The sequence below is a fragment of the Macrobrachium nipponense genome, chromosome 8 (genome assembly GCF_015104395.2).
Source record: "Macrobrachium nipponense isolate FS-2020 chromosome 8, ASM1510439v2, whole genome shotgun sequence".
NCBI lineage: Eukaryota > Metazoa > Arthropoda > Malacostraca > Decapoda > Palaemonidae > Macrobrachium > Macrobrachium nipponense.
Genome location: NC_087203.1, coordinates 68,010,741 through 68,016,740, shown reverse-complemented (window position 1 = coordinate 68,016,740; position 6,000 = coordinate 68,010,741). Strand labels below are relative to the sequence as shown.

At 41.9% G+C, this 6,000-nt stretch overlaps 1 long non-coding RNA gene across 2 annotated transcripts in view; it reads left to right on the top strand.

Moving 5' to 3' along the window:
* LOC135222820 (uncharacterized) overlaps positions 1–6,000 on the top strand; it is a 358,301-nt gene that overhangs the window by 255,667 nt on the left and 96,634 nt on the right. The gene's annotated exons all lie outside the window — the stretch shown is intronic.

The window sequence follows — 6,000 nt, the reverse complement described above, 5'->3', positions numbered from 1 at the left end:
AATTTATTTGTCTTTTCTTAGTGTTGGTGACCAAAACTATAATGCATATTCAAGATGGGGTCTAACTATTGATGTATAGAGCTGCAGCACCGTTTCCTTATTTCTGTATTTGAACTGCCTCTTTATGTATCCCCCTCAAGATGCTGAAGCCTTGCCAAGGATGGGGCGCTTGGGGTTCAGCAGCCGGGCTCTGATGCCTGGTGGGAACTGCTTTCTCGCTGGGCCTTGGTGCCCGGCTGTTGATCCAACTAAATAAGTCGCCTCTTTTCCTTTTACTAAAAACATTTCATCCTTCTGCTTCCTCCCCCTATAAGGTATGGATTTTATGTTGATGACTTTGGATTGGTTTGGAATATGATTTGGATTTGTTCGTTGGATTTGATGGAGGGTGAGGATGGTTGACATGCCACTTCACCCGTAGAACTCGAGTACCTAACGTGGTCGAGTGAGGGGAAAGTTTAGATGTGAAACCCTGCTCTTAGTGCTGGGTCTGATCTCGACGGACATCATGACGCCTTAAGCACTGAGGGTGGGGTGTATATCTGGGTGGTACCCCTAGGGCAACCCTGTATGGGATAGCACTGTCCTCTAAATGTGGCTCAATGGTGGGTGGAGGGCTACCTGGACGAATCCTCAATTCTTCGTATTAATGACATTAGTAAAACCTTCTGTTGATGACTCGGGCAAGGATAAGGACAAGGAAAAAACTGGTAATTCCATCATTGTAACTTTGGAGCCTTTTTCAAATGAGCTCCTTGTTACAAACATTTTGTATGTGAAACCAGTCCCTTTAGACTGGAATTATGACACAATATTTAATGAATTTTGTGGATTTGGTAACATTAAAGAATTACAGAATAGACTTGGCAAAAATTATGGTTTTTTTTAATTCTTGATATTTTTCAACAATGAATCGGAAGCTTTCAGAGCCTTTAGAGAATTTAGATCAGATTCTATGAGCGTTGGACTTGTAGAGGCGGAAGAGGTCCCTAGGTATCTTGAAATTTATAGACCACCAAATGAAATTAAAGATCTTAGTAGAATAAGTAAAATCTTCAGATCTCCAGACCCAGCTAAGTGGTTAACTATTACAACGCATGGTGAGAGGCAACCTCTTCAAGGTGAAAAGGTTGGTAAGCCAGGAGATCGGCAATGTTGGGAGCCCAGAAGTAACTCGCTTTGGGCGTAATAGTTTTTTAGTTCATACCAAGACCAATGTTCAATGGGTAATGCTCCCGAGGGTATGATAAAAGAAGTAAAACCTCACTATAATTTTAGTTATGCGAAGGGTGTTATCTTTAACGAAGATTTACATGAAATGGATGAGGAGAAAATTTTGGAAATGTGTCCAGATGCAGTTTGGAAGGTTTTTAAAGTGCCCCGCTCATCGATGCTTATTTTAACATTTATAAGTTCTTTCCTGCCATCTGAAATTATTCTTGACAGTGAAATCATGAAAGTTCGTCCTTATAGACCAAGAGTACTCCAGTGCTTTAAATGTTTTGGTTTTGGACACTCCTCTAATGTTTGTACCAGAAATAAACTGTGACTCCTGTGGTCAGCCTGAGCACGAGGAATGTTCTGGACCGGTAATTTGTGTTAACTGTAAGGGTGAACATCGAGCCCGTGATAAGAAATGTAGTGCATTCAAAAAAGAACGAGGCATTACTTAAATCTATTGCTGAACACATCAGTGTGGGACAGGCCAAGAAGCTGTAGGCAAGGAAAACCTATTTAGATGCCTTGAAGGCACAACAATCGAATACTGCTTCTGATGGGGCTTCCCGGGGTCCCCCTGGTGGGGTTCCCCCCCCCTAGTGGGGCACCCCTGGTGGGGCTTCTCATGCCCCCCTGGTGGGACTTCCCGTGCCCCCTCTAGTGGGGCTCCTCATGTTGCAGAGACTGGTCGAGACAGGGGACCCTGTTGGTTCAAGGGTTCAAGACACATCTCAATATGTTGATGACTTCTCTCTGTCAGGGACATTGCCTGACATTGAGCCCTCACCTGATCCTGACATTACAGTGCTCTGTGGAGATGACTGTGAGGAGATGGAGGCCCTCTTTATTCGTCAGAAGAGGGCCCTTTCTCCCTCTTTGCCTCATTCACAATCACTTGGCCATCATAGGAAAAACAAAAGCAAAACTGAAAGGGCAAATGATGGCCCATCATCTAAAAGATCTGTAACACCTAGATCTAGATCAAGTGGTACTGGTAAAACTGATATGATCTCTCTCACCAGGACACAGATTCCTAAATTAGTAGAGAATTTTAAGATCCCTTCCTCTAAATAATGGCTCTCTTGCAGTGGAACATCTGTGGCTTTATACCAAATAGAGAAAGTTCGGGTTCTGTTTAGGAACATGATCTATCTATGATGTGTCTACAGGAGAGACAGTTGGGAGAGCACACTCCCAACTTGGGTTTTAATTATTCATTTCATAGGTCTCCACCCCTGATAGGTGCACAGACAATACAGTCCGCAAGTCTGTTAATCACAGGGTTGTTCAGTTGAACACAGTTGAACACTGTGTTGCAGGCTTGTGCAGTTCAAATTTTCAATTATAAATGGATCACAATTTGTTCTCTATACCTTGATCCATCATTAGATAATAGATTGCAGGATGCGCAGGGTAATCCCCGTCAGCTAGAATTAAACGATCTACAGACATTGATAATACAGACATTGATAAACCAGCTTCCTAAACCCTTCATTTTGATGGGGGATTTTAATGCCAAGCACACCCTCTGGGGAGAGCCAAACTGCGACCGGTGGGGTTTAATAATAGAACAGCTGCTTGACTTGAATGACATCACTTTAATGAATGATGGTTCCCCTACAAGACATGATGTTTTTCATAATTCTGATTCAGCCATTGACCTCACTATCTGCTCTTCGTCTTTGAGGTTAGATTACCAGTGGGTAGTAGACCAGAATGATCATGGCAGTGATCATTGGCCCATTCACTTAAAGTTTATGAAAAATATTCCATCTCCATGTTTACCAAAATGGAAGGTAGGGGAGGCTGACTGGGGATTATTCAAAAAATCTACTGAAGTTGATCAAGATATAAAAGATTTTCAGAGCCCAACATCCGCTTATGAGTATTTAATCAGTATATTGCTGTGTGGTGCCATGCTGTCTATTCCTCGAACGTCTGGTAAACCTTGTCGAACTCTAGTACCTTGGTGGAGTGATGCATGCGCCTTGAGCCGAAAGATAACTAGAACTTGCTACAAGAGATATCGTAGATATCCTTGCTTGGTCAATAAAATTATCTACAAAAGAGCTCCTGCAGCGCCTCAGTGGCGCGGTTGGTTTGGTGTTTGCTTCTCACCTCGGTGGTCGCAGGTTCGATTCTTGGCCATTCTATTGAGGAGTGAGAGATGTGAATTTCTGGTGATAGAAGTTCACTCTCGACGTGGTTCAGAAGTCACGTAAAGCCGTTGGTCTTGTTGCTGAATAACCACTGGTTCCATGCAACGTAAAAACACCATACAAACAAGCAAAAAGAGCTCTTGCTAAGCAAAAGAAAACATTTAAGCAAGCAAAGATGGAATCATTTATTTGATATATAAGTGAATTAAAATATGATTCCCCAATGTCATTAGTCTGGAACAGAATCCGGAAGCTGCAAGGGAAATTTTCTCCACCTCCCTTGCCTATATTGAAAATTGATGGTTTCCTCATATCTGATTCTGGAGAAGTTGCAGAAACCTTTGGTAGGCCTTTCTCCAATATATCTAGTGCCGTACATTACTCTCCTGCATTCAGGAATATTAGGGATGGTACCACGGTTGTTCCTCCTGTTAGTTTAAATTCAGTCGTATAATCTTCTTTTCACCATGAAAGAATTAGATCATGCAATCTAGTTATCTTCCCCAACATCTCCTGGGGAAGATGATGTACTGTACACAATGATTTTTAATCTGCCTAGAAGTACAAAACAATTTCTTTTAGACATTTTAAACAGTTTTTGGCTTTCAGGAACTTCAGGAAGATATCGATTATTGTACCTCTTTTAAAACCTTTTAAAGATTCCTTCCTTCCTAAGAACTATAGGCCAATTGCTCTAACTAGTTGTGTTAGCAAGATATATGAAAGGATGGTCAATGTTTGACTTGTGTGGTATTTGGATTCATAGAATCTTTTATCTAATCGGCAGTTTGGCTTTAGGAAAAATAGAAGTACTTCTGACCCTATGATGTTCCTTAATGCCTGTCCACACGATCGGGCCTGATCGGCGGACTTCCCCTCTAACGGGCACACTTGACGGGCAAACCGTCAAATTGCCCGATGGGTCTTGTAGCAAAATCTCCATGGTGGTGCCCGATGGCTTGAGCTTTGACCCTGGCAGACGTACGTTAACCATATACATTTCTTTTACCGAGCCATTCTTTGCACCATATTCTCTTCTTTTTCATCACACACAAAGCGATTATCATGCTACACTATCTTCTTTGCGGTAGGCACCATGTTTATCGTACTGCACTGAACATGCAATTGGCATCGTCGGGCATGCCCACCTCTCCATCGCCTCACCTGTGTGGACAACATTCACGGATAAGTCCGCCAGAATTTACCCGTCAACCCTGGAGCACGCCGATCAGGCCCGGTCGTGTGGACAGGCCTTTACTCGGGAGATACAGAATGCTTTTGCCGTGCAAAACCAGACTTTTCGTATTAAGCCTAATTAACAGAATTTACCGAGAACATATCTTCCCCAAGCTTTGAGAGAAGTTAAAATTACTCCCATTTGTGAAACCTGGAAAAGATTCATTCAAGACAGAAAATTATCGTCCTATTGCATTGACATCTTGTTTGTGTAAGATCCTGGAAAAAATGGTGAACACACAATTGATGTGGTACTTGGAAAGAGGTAAATACCTCTCGCCTGCTCAGTGTGGTTTTCGGAGTATGCACTCCACAACTGACATATTGGTACGAATGGAATCTTCAATATGTGAAGCTTTTGCCAACAAGCAGCATCACATCACTGTTTTCTTTGATCTAGAGAAGGCTTATGATACAACATAGAGATATGGCATTTTGAGGGTCCTTTATGAATGTAACCTAAGAGGCAATTTGCCCCTCTTTATTAAGGCTTTTTTTAAAAGACAGGCTATTTCAGGTTCAGGTTAGAGCAACATTGTCAGATGTGTTCAATCAAGAAGAAGGAGTACCACAAGGAAGTGTTTTAAGTGTAACCTTGTTCGCTTTGGTAATCAATGGGGTTTCTAAAATAATTCCCCCAGATATAACATATACCCTTTTTGTTGATGACCTATCGATTTCCTTTGCAGCCTCAAGGATGGCAGTGGCTGAACGCAGTCTTCAGCTCTGCATTGATAATATAGTAAAGTGGGTTGAGGTTAATGGTTTTAGATTTTCTGCCACTAAAACGGTAACTATGCACTTTTGCCATATAAGGGGAATCCACCCTGATCCAGATCTGTTCATTCATAGGCAGAGAATTCCATGTGTTGGTGAAACAAGGTTTCTTGGTTTGATTTTTGATAGCAAGCTGACCTGGATTCCACATCTGAAATATATTAAGGCAAAATGCTTGAAAGCAATGAATTTGCTGAAAGTCCTGTCTCACACTTCATGGGGTGCAGACCGAACTCAGATGTTGAGATTATATAAAGCCTTGGTCTTTTCAAAATTAAGTTATGGGTGTGAGGTGTACACTTCTGCAAAGCCAAATAGCCTTAAAATGCTCAACTCAATTCATCATGGAGGAATACGGTTGTGTACTGGAGCATTTAAATCATCTCCTACCGAGAGCATGCTTGTAGATGCTGATGAGGTGCCACTGGATCTTCATTACAAGCGTCTGCTGGTTCGGAGCTGGTATAGATTCCAGAGCCTACCTAAGTCTTTAACCAGCATTTGTATGAGAAATGAAAGGCATTGGCAGTTTTATGAAAGTCACTCCAAGCAACCTCATCCATTCGCTTTTAGAGTAAATTTTATTGTCTGTGAATTAAATATGCCAAGA